The 23,875-nt window shown below is 35.7% G+C and overlaps 1 protein-coding gene and 1 long non-coding RNA gene across 4 annotated transcripts in view; one reads left to right on the top strand and one right to left on the bottom strand.

Annotated features, from left to right (window-relative positions):
• Positions 1 to 6,303: 6,303 nt before the first annotated feature.
• LOC137290439 (uncharacterized) overlaps positions 6,304 to 23,875 on the bottom strand; it is a 155,422-nt gene continuing 137,850 nt past the window's right edge. Inside the window, exon 4 of the long non-coding RNA XR_010957216.1 lies at positions 6,304 to 6,443. This is a non-coding gene — a long non-coding RNA (uncharacterized lncRNA). The remainder of the gene's footprint in view (positions 6,444 to 23,875) is intronic.
• LOC137290394 (uncharacterized) overlaps positions 13,754 to 23,875 on the top strand; it is a 376,153-nt gene continuing 366,031 nt past the window's right edge. Inside the window, exon 1 of one of the 3 annotated variants that reach the window (XR_010957209.1) lies at positions 13,754 to 13,802. The gene's annotated coding sequence lies outside the window, so the exon portion shown is untranslated. Of the gene's footprint in view, positions 13,803 to 13,850; positions 14,021 to 23,875 lie in introns of those variants that run through there. The other 2 variants (XR_010957207.1, XR_010957213.1) reach the window with 2 other exon arrangements.

Raw genomic sequence — 23,875 nt, forward strand, 5'->3', positions numbered from 1 at the left:
CACCTAGTCGCCATTTGTATGCGTCACTCACTCTCTCTTTCACACACTCACTCGTTCGACATGGGCTGTACTATCCAAAGACGTGTTCGAGCCAAATGACACAGCTCACGCATTCAGTCCGTGAACGTAGCAATAATGCTTATTCAGTCACAAACGTGGAATTTCAACATAAGTCAGAAATAGTGATATTTTGTATTTGTGCAGTTACTTGCAAATGCCTGTAATAAATGTATGCTTAAACATATCCTTTTCGGTGATGAGGATTGGGTACAACTAGTACTTATCCAACTTAATTAAACCTTTTTCCCGTGGTGGTGGTGGTGGTGGTGGTGTGTATGTATGTGTATACATGTGTGTGCTTGAGTGGTAGGGTGGGGCTGGGGGTTGCAGCCGGAATAAAGTTCATTCATAAGTAGATGGAACGGTTTCGCATGTATTCATCTCAAGTGACCTGAAATATGGTCACGTGTGTACCGACTATCCTCTCTAGCACCTGCAATAAACAACAGAGGTTTTCTACCATATATCATCGAGTACCTGCAGTAAATAACACATGTTTTCTCCTATATATCATCGAGCACTTACAGTAAACAACACAGGTTTTCTCCCATATATCATCGAGTACCTGCAGTAAACAACACAAGGTTCCCGTCCTTTGTCGTCGGGAGTACCTCTAGTAAATAACAAAAGGTTTCCTCCTATATGTTATCGATTACATGCAGTAAAAACTTCAAGGTTCCCACCCTTTGTTGTCTTGAACACCTGAAGTAAACAACACAGTGATCTCTATTCTAGAGTACCTGTAGTCAGTGAGTGAGGATGATTTTACGCCTCTTTTAGCACGGCTCAAGAGACCAGAAATAGGCCTCATACATTTGTACCCACATGGGGAATTGAACCAAATCTTCAACATGATGAACGGAAACTTTAACCATGAGGCTACGCCATCGCCTTTCTTGTATCTGTAGTAAAGGCAAGTTTTGACATTTTACCATCTCGAGTCACTTCAGTAAACCAAACATTTTTTTCAACTTTGTCGAGTCACTTCAGTAAACCAAACATTTTTTTCAACTTTGTTGAGTTTCTGTGAAGTCAATAAACGCATGCTATTTCTACTGTGATATGTAAAAAGTTTTTTTTTCTAAAAATGGCATAAAACATTCTAAATTTGTCATATCGAGTGACTTTAGTCCAATAACACTAAGCTTTCTCAATTCTCAAGTGTAACTAAAACCGATAGTCCTTAACAGAAAGGTTTTCTGGAATTCACATCTCGACTGGCTCTACCTAACAAATATTTTTCTTAGTTTGTCATGTCGAATGATCATTTTGAATGGTTTTGGATTCCTAAAAGATCTACAAGGCTGTATGGCAAACGTGATGACTTCAACCATCGTGCATGTTGACCACTGTTCCAGGTAAAGTTTACCTGTATGTTGACCACTGTTCCAGGTAAAGTTTACCTGTATGTTGACCACTGTTCGAGCCTTTGTCTGAGATACATGCTCGTTCTCGGAAGACTGAAAAATGCATCAAACGAATCTTGCATGAAAGTTCATTAATCAGTGCTACAAAATTTGTGGTGTCAGTAACAGATTCCAAAAGAATTTACCGGAGGCATGTGGGGAGTTATTGCAAATGTGTTTGAGTGAGTTTTACGCCGCACTCAGCTATATTCCAGCTATATGGGCGGTCTGTAACTACTGTAATACTCGAGTCTAGACCAGACAATCCAGTGATCAACAGAATCGATCTGCGCAATTGGGAACCGATGACATTTGTCAACCAAGTCAGCCAACCTGACCACCCGATCCTGTTATCGCCTTTTACGACATGCATGCGTTACCGAAGACAATATTCTAACCAAGGCGGTCACGGGTTTATTAGACATGTGAGAGATCGGTGGCACATAATGATATTAGGTGCATTTAGCTATTTTGAGTAGTGAATGAATAAATGACGTGCCTTTGCATGTATTTGTGCCATCGGTGGGTCAGGATGCGCTCTGTCCATGAACACCTCGTATGATCACTGTTTGTAGCGAGTCATGAACGCTGCACTCAGTAATATTCCAGCTGTCTGTGAGTAAACGAGTCTGTACCAGACAATCCAGTGATTCCCATCCTTGATGCTGAAAATCACTTCTAACCCCAGGAAAGAGAAAGGGTTTTGTTGCTCTTAAATAATAATATGAGTGAGGATGAGCCTATTGTAAAGTTCCTTTCATCCAGTCTGATACACTTGGTATTGCTTATCCTTTTGGAAATGATTAGTAAATAACACATGAGTGAGTGAGTGAATGAGTGAGTGAGTGAGTGAGCGGGTGAATGAGTGAGTGAGTGGCTGGGTGAGTGAGTGAGTGAGTGAGTGAGTGAATGAGTGAGTGAGTGGCTGGGTGGCTGCGTGGCTGGATGAGGGAGTGAGTGAGTGAGTTTGGGTAGGTATGGTGAATGAGAGTGGGTGAAAGTGAATCATTCAGTGAGTGAGTGAGTGAGTGGGTGGGTGGCTGAGTGGGCTGGTGGCTGGGTGAGTGAGTGAGTGAGTGAGTGAGTGTGGGTAGGTAGGTATAGTGAATGAGAGTGGGTGAAAGTGAATCATTCAGTGAGTGAGTGAGTGAGTCGGTGTAAACGAGCAACCTCAGCCGCTAGTTTGAATATTTTGATATTTTGATTTTCATATTGAGTTTCTGGAATATAATGGGATTCCAACTCATGATCATATCTTTATATTCCAGAAACTCGCCAATACCATAATTCATAATGAGTGAAAATGTCCAACTGTAGTGTCGCAGCTTAAAATCGACGTCAGACTATATTCAGCCAAACACCAAAAAGAAAAACAAAAGATGCATATGGATTTGACAAAAATGTTCTTCACGTTTACATGTGTCAACCAAGTCAGCGAACCTGAATATCAGTTTTGACCCGAATGTTCAAGTCTCTCCGGAAGAAATGTCCTCACACGTATACTCAGTCTGCTGTATGATGTACGTCTCACATTATTTCTTAGGATGTATGTTTACTAATATGTCCGTCGCATCAACGATTATTTCCCAGGACGTATACTTACTGATATATCTGGCACATCAACAAATATTTCCCAGGAGGTGTAAACACTAGGGTATGAAGCACTGCAACTATCACTTCCCCTAATGTATATTTACTGATATATCTGGCACATCAACAAATATTTCCTAGGACGTTAATACACTGGGGCATGGAGCACATCAACTTATTCTTATTAAAAAGAATATACAGTTCTACATCAACCAGTATTTATATCAACGTGCAAATACTAATATCTTTAACACATGAACAATTTGTCTTTGGGCGTATATACAGAATACTATATGTAACATATAAACTATTATTTCTTAGCATGTTCATATACTAATATATGTTGGACATCAGCTATTATTTCTCAGGACGAAGACCAGCTGGAAGACAAAATACAATATCGGTTGCTATTCCTCTGGGAGAGTAAGTAAAATATCAACTCCTATTCCTTTCAGAGAACAAACAAAGTATCAGCTGCTATTCCCCTGCAAGAGTGGGCAAAACACACTCTGCTATTCCTCTCGGAGAGTAAATAAAATACCACCGCTATTCTTCTTGAATTTGGGGAGAAAATAAATCAGCTTGGTTTTTTTCCTCCCGGAGAGTAAATACAATATCAGGTGCTATTCGTGTGGGACAGTAAATAAATCACTGCTATTCTTCTGAGAGAGTAACTGATATATAAAGTAAATAGAGCATATACAATATCAGGTGCTATTCGTGTGGGACAGTAAATAAATCACTGCTATTCTTCTGAGAGAGTAACTGATATATAAAGTAAATAGAGCATATACAATATCAGGTGCTATTCGTGTGGGACAGTAAATAAATCACTGCTATTCTTCTGAGAGAGTAACTGATATATAAAGTAAATAGAGCATATACAATATCAGGTGCTATTCGTGTGGGACAGTAAATAAATCACTGCTATTCTTCTGAGAGAGTAACTGATATATAAAGTAAATAGAGCATATACAATATCAGGTGCTATTCGTGTGGGACAGTAAATAAATCACTGCTATTCTTCTGAGAGAGTAACTGATATATAAAGTAAATAGAGCATATACAATATCAGGTGCTATTCGTGTGGGACAGTAAATAAATCACTGCTATTCTTCTGAGAGAGTAACTGATATATAAAGTAAATAGAGCATATACAATATCAGGTGCTATTCGTGTGGGACAGTAAATAAATCACTGCTATTCTTCTGAGAGAGTAACTGATATATAAAGTAAATAGAGCATATACAATATCAGGTGCTATTCGTGTGGGACAGTAAATAAATCACTGCTATTCTTCTGAGAGAGTAACTGATATATAAAGTAAATAGAGCATATACAATATCAGCTGGTATTCCTCTGGCAAAGTAAATGCAATAGGACCTTCTATTCCTCGTAGAGAGTAAACATAATACCACCTGCCATTTCTCTGGGAGAGTACATGAAATATCACCGCTATTCTTTTGGGAAAATAAGACAAGGAATCAGCTGATTTACTTTCTTCTTGGGAGTATACATATGTACATACATATATATAGAGAGAGAGAAAAAGAGAGAGCAATAGATAGATAGATAGATAGATAGATAGATAGATCATTCATTTACTCTCAGAGAAAAACAGGACAGACACAGAGGCAGACAGATACTAGTAGATAGATAGTATATAAGTTAAAAAAGGATCGCGACATTGGAAATATTTCAGCCATATCGTGACGAGAACAATAATAACTGATGGTAAATTGTAAAAACACCGTGAACGAAGGACAGTAAAATAGCTAGATTATCACAAATTCGAACTGAAAAGTAATAATTAGATCTAAAACAATTTAACTATAGATAGTACAATCTAAAAACAGGTTAAATATAACCAACTAGCACTATGACATAGATAATAGATAGATAGATAGATAGATAGATAGATAGATAGATAGATAGATAGATAGATAGATAGATAGATAGATAGATAGATAGATAGATAGGTAGGTAGGTATGGCTTAGAAGATATGGCTTAGAATTGCACTTTAACTGCCCATGCTTGTCATAGGATTTAGCTGACACATGTCATCGTATCCCAGTAACGATCCAAGCAGTGGATCACTGGATTGTTTGATCCCGAGATTAGTTATTACAGTCAGCGAGACAGACCACCCGATCCCTTTAGCATCCTCTCAAGCATGGTTTGCTGACAATTTCATCAGACAAAGCTAAAATGTTTCAATTACATATTGAGAGACATTTACGTCACACAAGCTAAAATATGTTAATTCAAGGTTTATTGCTTAACATATTTCAGTTACATAACTCAGTATGATCTTAAGTATGAAGGGGATGCTAAAATAATGCAGGTCCTTGAAACTTACAACAATTTCATATTATTAATAATCTACGGGAGGTATGCTGGAAACCACAGGTAAAAATATCACGTTGACAAACCATGTCAAACCGTAAAGATCCTTAAACGTCAAGGGGACAGAACTTTGTAAATGATGGTTTCTGAACGTATATCGTAGGGCCATGGCAAGAAAAAAGATTGTGATGCTCGAATCACTGAGCACTAGTTCCTTTAACACTGAGTGAGTGAGTGAGTTTAGTTTAACGCCGCTTTAGCAACATTCCTGCAAACGGGCTTCAAACATTGTACCCATGTGTGAAATCGAACCGAGGACTTTAGCGTGACGAGTGAACACCGTATCTATTAGGCTCGCCAATGCAGCTTATCAAATTAGCAGACGACCCCCCTACCCACTGCCCAAACTGTACAAACTCAGCCCTGTGCATTGTACAAATCTAGACCTATTGCTTTAACCTTCGCGTGACAACAGGGGACATGGCGTACCGAAGGATATTAATTTTATGTTTGAATGCATTAAACAAACGTATGTTTAATTTATCTGGAATTCGTTGTCGATGTTTACGATTAAATAGACATATGTTCAAGAAACGATAAAGTAAGTTTAGTTTTACGCCGCACTCACCTATATTCCAGCCATGTGGCTTCGTTCTGTAAATCATAGAGCCTTGACCAGACATTCCAGTGATCAACATCATCAGGATAATGTTTGTTATGTGTTTGAATATTAGAAAGTCTAAACAACAGATGAAAACAGATAATAATAAATAATGTTAACAAACTGGATCTTCTTGGACACTTGAGTAATCACAGAGCACATTTATGTCTTGTTACACAAGCAAAATGTCATTGCAACCAAATGTCATGGTAACAAAAATAAAACACAGAACACAACAATGTAGTTTCGTACATTTAATTCATGTCGTTTAACATAAATAAAAATCGTCACTAGAAAATAACATTTATTTCTGTTAGAGTACTTCTGCACTTACGCCACTTACGCCGGGAGCTGTCCTCAGTCGATCAGTCAACGGAAGCTGAAACGAAATATATTTTCTGATAAAATGCATCATTTCTTACGAAAACGGATACAACTCGGAACTACATAATAAACTCGGAGTCTACATAAACAAAATCTGCTCTTTTCTTGAAAGGAAAAAAAATGTATTTTGTATCGTATTTGTTTTAGGTTCAAAGGACATTCATGGATAATGATGCCGCTTTATTATCTTAATTATCTTGATTGCATTATCGACATGATAATTGTTGATTTCGTAACGTTTATGATTCAAAGTAGAAAAGTAGGGTTCTTGTCAGTGCGTACTCATTCACTAACTGTAGCGTGCAAAATAGTCTTTTTCATATTTTATTACATTTACTTAGAAAGAACTCTTCCTGCCTTTAATCAGAGGTCGCTTATGTAAAGATTGGAATGCATGTTAACACTGATAAAGACTTAATTGCACTTCTGTCCTGACCAACAGCTACTAAAAATGAAGCTCCTTTCAATGAGACAACTCGCAATAAGATTTACAAGTACAAAGTACTATATAGTTTGTGATATATGTCTTGACTTACATTGTAGATAACCGTTTGTTTGTTTGTTTGTTTGATTGATTGTTTGTTTGTTTGTTTGTTTAACAAAGGAAATAACTGCCCCATCGTAAACCTCTTTATCATGCCCATAACCATTGTTTAATATTCCTTCAAAACACATCACGGACACAATTGATCAAGGAATCTAATTTCCATAAATACACAAAGAAAAATAAGTTCCTCTTTCGAAGTTTATCTGAGTATGTAGGCGTGAATTGATGCGACACTAGGGCGGTGGGGTGGCCTTTGGTTGTAACGCCCCATCGTCATGGGTACAGGGTTTGAATCCCATTTCTGGTGTCCCGGTAGTCATATTGCAGGAATATTGCTAAAAGCGGCGTAAAAATAAACTCATTCACACACGTATGAGAAAGGGTTGGGTTTTTTTTAAAAAAAAAAAAAACGTGTCCCACTGTTATATCACAGCACCCACTCATTGTAACAGAGGACATGGGACCTTCACAAATCTGAAACTGATTCCAACCCGGAATCGAACCTGTGATGAACCCGCTACGGAATAACCACGAGGTCACTGCACTCCTAATGACAACCTGAACCTAGCCATACTGATACACACCTTCATCTCATATCTTTTTTACCGAGTTGAAGCTCAACATATCAACTAAAAACCATACCTTTAATTGGCGCTGTATATAAATGTCATAATATATTGTTGAAAAGACACAACTTGAATGAATGAATGAATGAATGAATGAATGAATGAATGAATGAATGACTATACTGATATCTCAAAAATAGATTTCAATATATTCAAATGCAATTGAAAAATCGAGTAAATTATAGTATCCTGTATTTTGTATTCCCTGAAGCACCACCACTGTGATATGGTTTAGGATATATCCGCACTGAGTTTATTGGCTCCTTATACTTCTGTGGTGTACTTGATGAAGTCTAGTGAATCTAATCGTATAAACAGATGTATTGACATGGAGACGACGTTCTGTTTTATTCTGTGGTTTGGTTATAAGTTGAGAATTGATGAAGAAATTCAAAGATACGGTCTGTGTAGCGTTAGTGTTTTAGTTGGGGGTTGCGCCGTTCTCTTGATATCCTCATTTATTTCAAGTTATCAAATTTAATTAAAAAATACCGTATGTCAGATGGATATTATAATCATTCTCAGTTAGTTATGACTGTCTGAAATCTATATGTAGACAGGTTATATATAATACTGGCGGCCGTGGGGACTTGTTTAGGAAACGAGCGTGCGAGTTATCTCCCTTTGAAATACTTGCGCAATGAAGATATTACATTTTGATAAAGAATTAAATTGTATACAACTAAGTATCGAAAGCATTGATTCTAAAAGATAAAAATAGAGACATAAATTTTAAAACCATAATTATTTCTGACAACATGAAAGTAGCATTGCTTTTGAAAGAAGAAATGGATTATTCCGAGTAAAATGCTTTCGGTTTTTGTGTAGGAAATGGCTCTTAAGGGTAGTGAATATTCTTTCTTACTGAGTAAACATTTCCAGTAATATTCAAGATTCATCACAACGGCTTGTAAACACACGTAATCAGTTATCCAAACTAATCGTCGGCAGCATTAACAACATTCCATGTCGTCGGGTACAACGGGTACCACATAAGGTAAACGCTTTAATCAAAGGGTACGCATATCTGTCGGTCGTGCAAGTAACGTTGAAAATTTAGATCAGTTTCTGTCCAAAATCGCAATTGTCAAGTTTCGAGACAAAACAGCGCGTCGCAATCTAAAACATCCAAGACACTGGCAATCAACTGTTTGCAATTTCTTAAGAAAATTATGAAAGACGGCGCTTTATTACATTTATATGCAGTTGTTTATCATAGATGTAGCAGCAAATATCAAATACGAAATAATAGCATACCAGATGGAAAGTAACATGAATAACATTTACGGGATATTGCAGAAAGAATGTCTTACATATAAATCCTCATTTAAATATAAATACGAAATCAAAACTTAAACGAAGATAATAAATTACCTGTATTTTTTATCGGCTTATTCTTTTGGACATACGATAGGTAAATCGAAGTTTATAGAGAAAAATTGATGTGTTATATCCATACTTCGTTATTCGCTTTTGAAATAAAATATTAATATGGAGCTAATATAATATAAATATACGCAATGGTATCATGTTAGATATGTACCTGAATGCTGTCATAATTATTCTCATGTTCAAATGTTCATTGAATTGATGCGGACGAATGATAAGGATTCAGACTTCGTATCTTTCTTTAAAAAGTTTTTGCACGTCGATTGAAACATTGAAACAAAACTTTCTGCGAACACACAATCATATTTATTGAAGGAATAAGATGTTTATTGTCACAGTGGCGTGTATGTATGTTTTGGTCTAATTGTTTTATACATGCTATACCTATATACTTGTAAATCTTATTTCATCTATGAAATAAATGATGATACAATAAAATCATCCATTAGATTACCATATGCCTGTTAATTATAGCAGTACTTTACTCTATACTGAAGAAAATCGCGCGGATAGGTCGCTGAAAACCCGAGATTTTACCAGGTGTTGGTGAGAATTATAATCATATGATGCTCTACAGACAGCGTTAACCACACACGTGTTATACAATTTCTACGTATATATTTAAAGTGGGCAGGTGTTTTGATTTTCGTTTTGGTTCCTGCGCAATTAATACATCATGGTAAACAGAAAATAAAATAATACAATAAGATTCAACATACAAAGTATTACTGAAGCGAGAATAGGCACTAACAACGCTGAGTAGGCAAAGGTGAATCATGAACTTCCTTTAGGAACAGTGCTTTCGAACTGTGACTAGTTAATCAAATTGCAAAAATACAAACTGAGGCCTAGACGAAAAGATACCCCACATAGTATGTATAATTCCCAGGTAAAAATATATCTCACATTAACGATATTATATCTAAAATTAAATGTACTGGCGCATAAAAATGCATCAAAAGAACACTTCCAGATGTCAAACTTAAAATAATGGCTCACATGATATATAGCAGCTGCTCGAAGTCTTTTACACATCACCTTGGAACATCAAAAATTCATTCGCCTATTGTAAGTTCATTTGTTGCACACGTTTTCGCTGAACATATTTCTTTGTATATGAAATTTAAATCCATGGTTAAATTTTAGAAGTTGACTGGGGAATGAAAGACGTACATAGACATGATATAATTCATTATTACAAATAGCTATCAGCGTCTATTTTAATTTAAAATACCTAAACATTATCCATACACTTATTTTGCAACTCATTTTTATATTGCTAGAAACTGACTTTCCATTCGTTTAAAAATATATCAAGAAATATGAATAGGGAATGTAAGTTTACTAGTTTTAAAAAATACAACATCATGTTTGGTAAGAATAATTTGGGACGTTTGATAACAGCACGTCGAAACATTTTTAGATTTTATTACACAAAAAAAGGAATAAACATGCGAAAAGAATATATACATATATATGTCCCGTAGGCATAAGGAATACTAAATGAACATAATGTATTTATATATATTGATTTCTCCGAACAAAAATGACGGGCATGCGTTTCAAATATACCACTGAACCTTTACAACGCATATGAAGAGGAACGAAGTTTGGATAATAATCTTGTGTATATTTTGTTCTTTTTGTATATGTGTTCTGTAAAGTGCAATCTATTTCTAAGGAATATTTGGTTAATAAATAACTTTGATCAGACTCCTTTTGCTATACTTTTGAAAGTAAATAATTAAGTTCTCATATTCTTTTATTACATAATTTTATTACTATCACATAATTATCTGGAATAACTACTATTTTACACTTTCCGAAATAGTCCGTCTCTGTGGCCGATATACTACATTAAAAACGACACGCGTCTTTGACAAATTTATGAAAATTAAAAAGTACAAACAAAATTTATCTCAATTATTTTCAACACACTACACCAGGTTTAAGTCACAAAAGCAATATTTTAAGCTACTACAGATATTGCGGTATGGGGGACAACACAAGACTCATGATTGTGTTCTAAAATCCTGTATTTAGAATAACTTTACAAATCAAATTATTTCACTCAATTTCACCATAACTGCAATTATTATCGGAGAAATGAAATAATAAATATTAGCGGTTGATTGTCATCTGCAAATGTGCAAGTTAACTAAGTAACAGTACACAAGTAATAGGACCATCCATGCAGAGATTGCTGAAACAAAAACGCTTTTCGCTGACTAGAAGGACCCAGTCCTGACAAATGTTGCATTTGTATACACTAAGAGGCAATGGATAAATTGAAAATCTGTTTGTTTCTATAAAGTATAATTCTAATTATTCCTTAAACCATTACGCTAACAATTTATTTGCAACTTTTCACGAATTCTTAGTATCATCATATCTGACAATGATTCAAACGTACACGCATGTTTGTATCGCAGGATTCGTAAATAGATCGTGATTTCAGTAGATATTTTCTGTGGATGTGGAAACGTTTTTCCCTCTATTCGTTTAGTAAACCAAGCATTTCACAGACCGTGACAGCATTTAAAAGCATATATAATCACGTAGTAACATGTGTTAATAATGATGTATATTTATTGCTATTTATTGGTTCAAGAATCAGTACAAAGGAACATGATAACTGAGACGAAGTACGAAGTTAGCATAATCTGGATAGCAAGGAAATGTTGATAGCTTCTAAACTAAAATTAAAAGAGAGTTAAGGTATTTGTCTAAGGATGTTAATGTGTGTCTATTTTTATTACAATTCATGGATTTAGAAATGGCAGAATTTCAATTTACCAATGCTTTTCGATATTCTGAGCAAACTAATCTCGATTTTTCTTCTTAATGTCAATATTACTTTCTTATGAATAAAACAAATAATTTGTTTGAGTCGCATTCTACAAGTTGCTGGTATGGAAATGACACAACTTTATAGATGATCAACTTCTTTGTTTTAACATGGTCGACGTTTCGGTGTAGGTTCTTGTGCCGTCATATGCTTGAAAACGGTGTAAAAACCTATACCGAACGTCGCAAATGTTAAGATAAAGAAGTTGATCATCCATAAAACTCTGTCGTCTCCATAGCAAAAAACGAACAATTTAAAGCAGACTCTATAAATTAATGGTGTAATTAGTTAATGACAATCTCCCTTATCATATCCACACTTCACTAAATAACAATTATAATTAATAAACTTATGGTCATGATCAAATTATGGCCATTGACTCGAAGAGATTATATAAGATTGGGAATGGTTAATGCTGCTCATATTTGTTCATACCGATGGCAATTCTAACCGCAATTAAAACGTTCCGATGAGTACAGTTTAAACATGGCAGGAACTAATACCGAACACATACACAGACACACACATACACACACAGAGACACACACACGTGCACGAACACACACATACACACACACGTACGTGTATATATATATATATATGACCATGTATATGAATGGCCTACTTCAACCGCATTAACTACATGCAGAGAGCAATCCATTAATTTATGCTTCCAAAGATTGTTGTGATTAAAACCAATACATAATCGCTTTCTTGTGAGCATATACGAGGTCCTAGGAGCACATACCACTTTTCTTATAAGCATACTAATCTTACACAATATAGAACCCAGAGAAACGAAAATCAGTTTAGATAATGGGTGATATACAACAGTTTAAAGACATTTACAGATGGAAAGTAATCATGTTTTCTGAGTCTGTATCTTTGACAATTTGTTGCTCGATGCTTAAGTAAACCAAACCAATATGCTCCTTGCATGTTTGTTGACAAGAATCATCATTCGCTTGTACCTACAATCCCATGATTTTAAATGTGTTTGTGTGAGTACCAAGTAATGTATGTTGCACCTTTAAGCAATATCGAATCTATTAAAACATAGGTACAAATGTGATTGTTTTATGAATACAATTACATTTAAAACTAAAAAAATGTTTGATCACTTGTTTGTACATACGGCTTTTATTTAAAAATATGCAAGTTTCTATGAGAGGGTAAATACACCGAGTCAGTGATAGTGATCATATTTATATTTTCTGTATTTTAGGGAGATTAAATTTTTCCCATGAAATAGATGTAACGTATTTGAAATATATGTGAATTATTTTATACAAAGGTCAGTCTCATACAAAAACTTCATGTTATATGTTCGCTTAGATTCTTTTTCTTTCATCCAAACGACATTTTGTTCTTACTATGAATATATTATCAACCTACCAGAAAGATATAACTTGAATTATGTTGACAATGCAAAGCATTGTAAATATGAACACAGGTTTAGTTCTGAAGGTGCTTAGATATCCAGGAAACACAAGTAGAGGACTGATATATGCACCTAAATACATACCTAAATACGTATAGATAGAAACTGTCATTCAGGGTATATTAATACGATTAATTGACAAAATTTAAGTACAAACCAACAGTGTATATATTTTAACATAAAGTATTCATTTTGAAATAACAACATGCATTCCTTCTCTCTGCATGTACAGGCGTGTGTTTCATTATATCATCCTTCAACGCATGCATGAACCAATGTGTAAGACGAAAGTGTCATGGTGTACACATTTTTCTACAGTTGTCAAGCTTTATAGCAGTGTAAGGCAGAGTTACATACTGCCATAAATAGAAATTCATATCAATTCTACTGCATTTCACCTATGAAACCCAATTACTTAAATCTGACATACACAAATCACGTGACTAACGCCGGGGTCAGGGTCAGGGTCACCTGGATTGATGACAGAGGACCGACAGTTGTCTGTAAGTCATTGTAATTCCATATTTCAGTTTTAGATATCATGATATTACATGTAGACACTGGAAAGTACTGTGTTAGAGTAGTTTAAGATTTTCCGAATAGCAATCCACTTTTCATTTGATATACTTCGCAGAATGACGTGTGCAGATCCAAATTGAACCTAAACACACGAAGATGGAGATTTTGTTCAAGGTTGTTGGTAGGAGGAGTTTAACATGATGTGAGTTTGTAAACAACACTGTTTCTCTTTATGATCATTATTATTGCGATTGCTCAGTTTTCGTCTCTTACAGCAACAAGTGGCACAGTTGAATCTATCTGAAAAATATTTCAGTACGAGCTTGTCCGGTTGTATCTTAACATCGTCATTTTGTGGCTGCATGTTTAGCTGAAATCTTTTCCCAGCATGGTGGGGCCACATGCTTAGCAATGTATTTGTACGATTCCACATCATAGATCCAGGAGCGTTTGGTTTCCAGATCTAATCTCAATAATAATGCATCGTTGGACACATTCAGTCAATATCAAAATTGCTCGAGAATACAAAGAACCGTTTGTAGAATTAAACTTTTTCATATGCTTGTGTAGCCATGTTTCACACATGAATCTATACTTGTTTAAATGTATGCATCTGTCAAAGCATATGTATGCATCTTTCACTTTATGCGTCTATCAAACGAAAAATGTCTTAATACTTGACGATCGTACTTTAAATGCACACACGCTGTAAAAACGTAGGTAAAGACTCGATAACGAAAAACACACTTCCTTACTGCCAGTTTTCAAAATCATTAATTGTGTATTAATGCCACCACTTGTTCATCAACTGAACAAGATGCAAGGTAGAATAAGTATAACATGTCCTAAAAAGAACAGTATTAGAACTTTTTATTCCAAAAAGGATATCATTTGTCCTTAAGTTACCTGAGTTGGATTCGTGTAAGAAATGTGTCAAATTACTTTGATCGAAATCTTTGAATTTCTAACATCCCTCAAACAAAACTTTTAAACTTTCACCACATCCTCAGAGAAAGTGAGTGTAATACATTCGGTTGAAAACGTGATTTTAAAGTTAGGCTGTTGCTGTATTCTGTAGCATTTGTTCATGTTTTTGTAAGATCTTTTTGATCTGTTTGATCTTTCGACTTCAGAATAATGTTCACAAATCAGCAAAACATGCGTAGGACACGCTCATGATCACTCACTGTACACCATGATAGTGATATATAAACTGGATAACGATACCAATTTCTAGTCCTTAAAATCGGTATCACGGGAATTTGTTCATTGTCCTTTGGCGGACACATAGAAAGTTTGTTGTTCTTCGTCGAGTTACTTCAGTCTGCAGTCTGTTGCAACAATACTTTAATTGTGCGTTTAACGGTCTCCATCTAAACTTTGAATTATCTATGTTTGTGTAAGAGATAAGACGAAAAGGCATAAGACAACACATCAACTTAATGATTTTGTTTTTGATAATAACCTATATGGATATTGTGTTTAAGCCGCAGGAACATACATATTGGTATTTTCTTACACATCATTCGTTATTACGAGAGGTGTGTATTTTAATATTTTAATCAGCATTAGATTTAATGAACTGTTACGATCGCGACCGTAAATGTCAATCGTTATGATCCTCGTGGCTATGAAGGTCGTGGGAAGAAAGTTTTCTGATCAAACCAACAGACACCTCGTATATGTTTCAGGTGTTTTCAAGTTGAATTCGATTTCAGGCCAACATTGATTGTTTAAATGTCCACAACACATCATGGTTATCGCTATTGATAACATAAACAAAACAATTACTAAATAAGCACTGAGGTAAATATCCACAACAGCACGAATCTTGATCAAATGATTCGATCGTCATTGATAATTTCATCACAAACACAGATGGAGCTCCAACAGTACAGCACCGTGTTCCCAAAACGATCGTAGTGTTACGACTGTCGTAAGTCTAAGTATGGGTATGGGAGTTTTTGTACGATAATCTTAGCGCTACGACAGCTTTATGGAACGAAGCCCAAATTGGGACGTTGCTATTCTACGCACAAGACTTTGATGAGCCTCCCGTTCTTCCTAATTACTTGAACCTTTCTGTCATTTCACGGAATTGTATATATGTATATTGACCTTAATCTCTTACCTAGATAACTTTTAAGTTTTCATACAACGGATATACTTTTTATAATGACACATAACCATGTGAAGAAGTTGCATTGTCTTGGTATTTTGGCAACGTAGAGAAATGTGGGTTTGTACTCAGTTTCCGGAAATCAAGTTATAAAAATGCTCCGAATGCCCAGGAAAATTGTGTACGTATGCAATACGTTCATGCAAGAAAGTGTTTATCATAATGTATTGAACAGACAAAAGTTGAGTACTCGTTGGCCAATCTGTTATAATTGTTATATGACATGCATTTCAAGAAGATAAATTTTCTACAGCTTTTTCCTATTTAATTTTTTCTCAGAGCATATATACATTATGGATTAATTATCTTTATGTAAAATGCAACGTATGATCAATTTATCTTTGTTCAGCACTTGCATTAAACATCGGAAAAACTAAGGTGCCACCTTGTCCTTAATTAGTTCCTGTCTTGAAACATAACAAAATAGAACTGGGAGATAACGTAACTTGTTACTGCCCATAGATATAGTATACGCTGTCTATCCTTATTCCACTTTGGAAACCCTAGACGGTACTTATATTTGGATATCAAATGCCTGGCAGACGAATTTCAGCATTTCTCCCAAACAAAAATGCAAATGCATTTTTTCTTCAAGTTAGAGTTACAGTTACAAGTATTTTGGAACTATTGAAACCAAAATAAAAATCATAGTCCAGTAGTTTAAAATTTGAAATTGATTGTGATGGGAGAAAACATATAGAAAGGTTTTACAGAATGGTTGTCATGGAAACCAAAGATCAAATGTACGTGGAGCTCATATGTTTAAATGTAAGGTATAAGATTACGATTTTCAGAGTGTAAATTGAATATTACCTCAGCACTGAAAGACATTACCTGCATAAAACGATTCGTAAATATGGTTCTGCGTAGATTGTGTTTCAGCAGACAAGCACATGAATGTGCATAATTCAAAGAGATCCTCTAAAACAACGGCATTTTGATAAATATTAACATATTGAAAAACTCTCTTTCTGTGTATTTTTTGTTTATAAGTAGATTCTTGGTTATAATGATGCTAGTCTTTGAGCGCACACTCTTTCTGTTTATAACTTTCAGTCATAAGTAGATTTTTCGTTGATATGATGCTATTGTTTTGACTACTCTCCATCAGCTTATTTTTTCGTGTGACTGTTGGGGGTTTCGTTAACATGATGTTATTCCTTGAGTCGACACTCTTTCTGTTTATATCTTTTGTTCATCAGTCGATTGTGCGTTAATATGGTATTAATCTTTTGATGGCACATCGATTTGTGTGTGTTTTTTTCTGTTCATGGTTGTTCGGTTAATATGATGGTATTCTTTGGACCGAACCTCTTTCTGTCTATTTGTTGTTTTGTTGTTTTTCAATTGATGACTGAAACATGATCACCTTTAGATATGACTTCTTTAAGTGGCATTTTAAAAGTCGGAAGTCAGAGAGAACAGGTATATATGGATGGCAACGTCTTTATTTAAGGGCACGACGTTTCGATACAGGCTCTTGTATCGTTTTCAAGTCTGAATGAAAACTTGAAAAAGATACAAGAACCTGTAACTAGAATTAAGAAGTGGCCATCCACATATACGTGTTCTATCTGACCTCCAGATATCTCTGAGCGATGTTTCAAAGCTATGATTGTGGTTTCGGATTTCGCTTCAAACCGTTTGTGTTTCTAGGTTCAGAACTATGCAAAATGTGGTAAAGATCTGAGACCTGCATCACGTCGGACGTTTGTAACGTGTACCGGTTATAGGGTTTTGTCCCATTTTGTCTACAGGGACAGGCTAGGGAATTTTGGACACCTTTTTTCACACAGAGGATACTAAACGATGTCCCATGTAATACCATATTTATGAAGCGAGTCAATGGTTTGGTATCTAACGGGCGAAAGCTGGTCAGAATCCAATACCATTCACGAGTTTGTTATTACACTTGACCTCTTTTAGTATTATATGTATTATTCACCCAACAAAATATCAAAACAATATCGAAGAATTCAAAGAATAAGATGACTGCCAGCTTTCCGCGAGTCAAGCAGGGTCTATTGTGATAGAGGTATCAGCATTGTGACGTCATAACGCTGACTCACTTTGACGTCACACGTACGGCAGCACCCGATGTTATTACACACAGTCTGTGATCTGTGATCTGTGATCTGTCAGACAAGGAGGTGAGGTGGTCCACACACAGTAAGATCTGTCAGACAAAGCGGTGAGGTGGTCCATATACACGCTATGATCTGTCAGACATGGTCACACACACAGTGAGATGTGTCTGACAAGATCCACATACACTTTGAGATCTATCAGACAAGACGGTGAGGTGGTCACACGCACAGTGAGATGTGTCTGACAAGATCCACATACACTTTGAGATCAATCAGACAAGACGGTGAGGTGGTCCACACACACAGTTAAGATGAAGTGGTCCATTTCACGTTATAATCTGTCAGACAAGATGGTGAGGTGGTTCACACATACAGAGTGAGAACTGTCAGACAGGGCGGTGAGGTGGTCCACACAAACTCACTCACTCACACACACGCGCGCGCGAGCGCTGTGCTTTGTCAGACAAGACGGTGGGGTTGTGTACACAGTCATTTCAATACAACGTACAAGTACACAATGCTATATATGTTGTGCCATATGTCGTTACTTACATTGTAAATAATCATTTGTTTGTTTCACAAAGTATAAAACTGGAAGTATTGGAAACCTCTTCATCATTTGCAGACGCTGTCGTCCTTTAAAACATATCACGGAACCAATTGGTCAATGAATCCAATTTCCACAAAAATACAAAGAAAAATACGTTCTTCATTTGAAGTTTATATGTGTATACGTGCTTGAGTTAATGAGAAAGTAGGACGCTGGGATGACCTTGTGGTTGCATCGTCCACTCATCATGGATACAATGTGTGACACGCATTCCTGGACCCCCGCCGTGTTATTTCTGGAATATTGCTAGGAGCGACATAAAACTTACCTCAATCACCCTGTAACATGGTTGCAGTTCCACCATGCATCAATTTCAGTTCCAGGTATTTTTCGAAAGTCTGGTATCTCCATACGCAAATAATGACAATTGCATCTAAACTTTCACAATAACCAGGGCAAGTTTGGTTTTTTATCTTCCAGATCTCCCTTACATCATTTAAAGATTGAAAGCTTCATGTGTACTTAGGCACATATATGTGTGGAACCACTCATATGCTGAGGGATCGATCAGTCTAGAAACGAAGGCCAAGTAGGACCGGGTTTCTATGAACAGGAATATTGTTTGAAATAATGAGTTTTTACGCCGCTATTAAGCCATATTCAAGCAGCATCACGACTGAGAACCCCAGAAGTGGGATTCACACAGATATGTAGAAAGTACAACGCTAACGCTTTAAGCACAAGGCAACCCGTCCGCACAGGTCTATTGTTTCAAGAAAATCATCCGTCAGCAACGCACTTTTGACATCAGACTGTTTATATGAAATGTTATTTAAAGGTATCATATAATATCTTAGATGAGATACATTCAGAAAACAGCAAGACGGATATATATATATATATATATATATATCAGTCGAAATGTCTGTAACCAACTTTTGTTATAACTATTACATGTCTTCCTGGATTCGTCACACCCATATGTATGATTCCATTCAAGCTCCCTGTTGCCCATTTAGTTGATTATCTGATGAATTATGTATTCTGCAAATGGCTTATTGGGGCATGCTCATAAACTATCCACTTGATGACACCTTTACACTGTATACGTATAAAAGTTGTTAAAATCATTTATCATCCAAAGTTCGATACATCCGAAAAAATAACTTTGATTGAAAACTTCACTCTAGAAACCGTTTATTTGTTGGATATTATAATTGGGTTATATTCCAGGAATCACAGTGGACAGTAAATCTGTGGACAGTCTGGGCCAGAAAATCCAGTGACTGGTTGTATATCCATAAATGTATCGAACTTGTTTACGATATATGCATTAACCATGTCAGTGAGCCCGACCACCCGATCCTCCAAAGACAATTACTTTGATTTTCACGGGTCGAGATGTTAAAATGAGAACACCTCCTATTCTCTTACTTGAGATCACAGTTTGTGGAACCTGTAATATACAATACGGACAAGCACAGGCTACTGAAGAAGATTTTAACATGTGTCTTCACGGTGCAACTAATAAAGTGAATAATATTTTTTTCAGAACCTTATAACCTCACAAAACGTAACCATATATGTCAGCTTTTTATGACAAAAATGACATCACATTTTGTCAACAGAAGTAGTTGCTATTGGCCAGTGATGCTGTGACAGTGTGTCTCCAAAACCCACACCTAGCCATAGAAAATATCTTCAGTAGGACTTCTACTCTAGTTTAGATTGATTTGTCAAATCTATATTGCCTCAGGTCTAGGAGCTTTCAGAGTTTCTGTTTTGTCGATAAATATAATTTTATGAAACAATACCTTTAATTTATTTCTTCGATTAAATATCAATTTATTCTGTCGTTCTCATCGCACTTTATCATCAGCACCGATGTTCTAAAAACTTATGTGAACGTCTTTACACTCTGTGCTTTTACAATTGATGACATTAATTTATGTTTTAAAATTATTGTTTATAATTACCCATTTTATTGTATCATGTATTTGGCCCTATGGACACACATGCATTATTGAAACACATAGTAAGCCTACATTAGGTAGGTGGTCTACTACTGCCGATGAACATTATTTATTTCATAGTTGTTGTTTTCATAAGTTCTGTTTATTCCATCGATGTAGTAAATATTTACCATGCCAATATCAAAACATTTATAAATTCAATATTGCATCTATTATTATCAGTTAAAAGGAAGGGACATAAGATTATAATATATGTCGTCTATAGACACAACTAATGTTCGTTTACTTTGTGTTGTTTGGAAATTCGGTGAGAGTTAGGGAGGGGGTGATTTTTGTAAGTGATACTGACACTTTATGGTAATTAATAAACGTGAACGCAATATACCTGTCATTGCGATATCATAAACGGACTAGCAGCCTACACTTTATTATTGAATTGCAACCTGTCACTTCTTTACAAGTCATTCATCACCATTCAACACTAAAGATGTTTTAATTTTTTTAACGGAAGCAAACACGTCCAAATATAAATAAATGTCAACTGATTAAGCAACACACATCTAGAAACAAGTAGTAATGCACGAGTTAAGAAACGTCATAGTTTTATCTATCTTTATGAATTTGTCCTGGAGAAAAATATATTTTCCCTCTGCCACGACCGTTCCTTAAACCGAACACACCAGTCTCGCACAGGACAGGGGCGGGTAACTCTAACCATCGTTCAGTGAATGCATCCACATGTGTTCAACTGTCGAGACAAACGATGCAACTGCATTTACTTGAAAGGGATGACAAAAACATACATCCTTTTTCGTACAAGAGAAATTTTGACCTAATTCTCAAAGCCAATATCATCATTATAGATTATATAAAATTTCGTGGATAATATTGTATTTCCAAGCTTTTCATAATAGAAATGTCTAACAAATGTGTATTAGGATTGATCCAATTGTCACGACTTGTGATTCTATTTCTGCCAGATGGTGCTTGTAGATTCATAAATGACAGTGCTGTTGTTAGAAAGTTACTTTTATTAATTTGTCAGTAAATAATTCAATAATGTTGAAAACCTTCATGGTTTATGTAATTTAAAGGGTTTCTTTAACAATCACGAAAGAAATAGTTTAGACAAATCAGTGTTTGACGTGTAACACTTTCTAACTACGCTGGGTGAACATTTTTAGCATTTTAAAATTATATTTTCGTTTCGACTGCTAAGTCGGTGGGGTGTGTTTATTTGTTTCCGTGAACGAAATAAGAACAGATGGTGAGGATTCAATTAACAATTTAGATAACAGAGCTGTTCCTTAATTCCTCGCTTCTGTTGTATATATCATAAGAACCACAACGCCATATAGCTGGAATATTGCTGAGTGCGGCGTAAAACTAAACTCATTAGAACCACAATGCCTCATGTTTCTCCCAAATTTTTTACAACAACGGTAAATGGGGCACGACTGAATCATATCACAACCTCAAACTCTACACCCAATACCCAACACCCACTCAAACACCCTCCCCCTTCCACCTCTCACCCCCGACTTGTTAATGTTTGCCAACTGTCTCGAGAGTAGGAATATAGTCCGCCGACAACCCTCCTTGACCATAATCCTCTGTTCTTAAATTTGTTAAAGTACATTCGTTAAGCATAGCAGATAATACCTATATGGCAGGAATCGGTGATGATGATGGGGTTCTGTGAGTTTGGCAGTGGCCTCGAATGAGACTAGTTCGAGGCGGCTAGGTCACAAGGGTCGACCTGACAATGCCCTGCTGAAGTGTGAGACAAGGGAACAGTAAAGTTCATCACAGACACACCTTGTCTGTTGTAAGCGGTGACGTGAATATTGCCAGTCTGATTTGCACTTAGAGAATTGCTCGGTTGTTGATATATGCAGAAGTATGTTTCATAAAATTGAGTTACCCTATTGTTGTTTGTTTTCCATAGGGCATCAGTACAAAGTTAAAATAAATGAGCGTACATGTACAATGTGCAACACACTCAGCCTCACGGACCAGTATTAGGTTTTATGTTGCTCACCTTAACATCAAAGTACTGCATGAATAAAAGCGACAAAAGCACTTACAGTCATAATAAATAGCCAATAAATGCAGATTCCATTGTATGATTCCAACGAGAACATGTGTTCATGAATCACAAAAAGTGCAAATAGTTATATTTGCAAATGATGCTGAAAATAAAAAGATGACAGAAGTCACGATACAAACGTTCACATATGATCATAATCCTTTCATCTTATTTACATGAACAATAAACAATGGAATACATATTTCACATGTAAAGTCTAAGAGAGCCTACTTGAAAAAATCCACGTAAGGTATGTTGTTTTTGGGGAAAAAATGAATGCTGAAGTTCTTACTTATTATCCATGCATGAAATAAGCTCTTGATTGAATGAGACTCATAAGTGTACACGTGTATCGTCAAGGTATGAATCTGTATACAGCTGAATTGACAGCAGCAATATATAAAATTAAAATTATAATTAAAATTAAAAATTAAAATTTACGCAATTAACGTTTACGTTATTGTTACAAACGTTTTCCCCATTTTTCGACATATTAGGGTGTTTTCATCTTTAACTCCTGAGAAGATAGTCATTACAAATGTGTGCCTGTGAGGAAACTTTTCATTAAATGAAAACGGGTCAAAATGTAAACTAATTATAGAGAGCAAAACTGAGGTAGGACTTATAGCAGGGATAAGCATTATCTCTGTCTGTGTTATTGTTAGTGCATAGTGCATAGTGCATTAGTGCATTTCCAGGATTTGTGACAAATATTCATGACAGATTCAGAATCGTACGATAGCCTCAACTTACTGTACTGATTCCTTATGAATATGGACTAGTTGTTTTAAACTTTTTATGAAGTTTTGATTACTGATATAAAATTTCAAATTAGTAAGACAGTCGTAAGCGTGAATCTGCTTGGCCTACGGCCTTAGGAATGGTAACAGCGGAGCCAACGGAAGGCCTGCACTGACCAGTTAACGGTAACAGATTCAGGTAAACTCTCACTGGTGAGTGTAAAGTACAAATTTACTAGGTCACGAACATGGCGTGTGTCAAGCTGAGTAAGCACTTTCTTTTTATCTACATCACGAGTGAAGTTTTTTGGAATACAAGCATCAGTCTATCTCTAATCTTGAATCAAAACCTCATCTAGTGCAGGAGTAGTAACTGCCGAACCAAAGCAATTAACAAAATTATTAATTCCTAATATTTTCTGTGTAAAAGTGAAAAATG

The sequence above is a fragment of the Haliotis asinina genome, chromosome 1 (assembly GCF_037392515.1).
Source record: "Haliotis asinina isolate JCU_RB_2024 chromosome 1, JCU_Hal_asi_v2, whole genome shotgun sequence".
Classification (NCBI taxonomy): Eukaryota; Metazoa; Mollusca; class Gastropoda; order Lepetellida; family Haliotidae; genus Haliotis; species Haliotis asinina.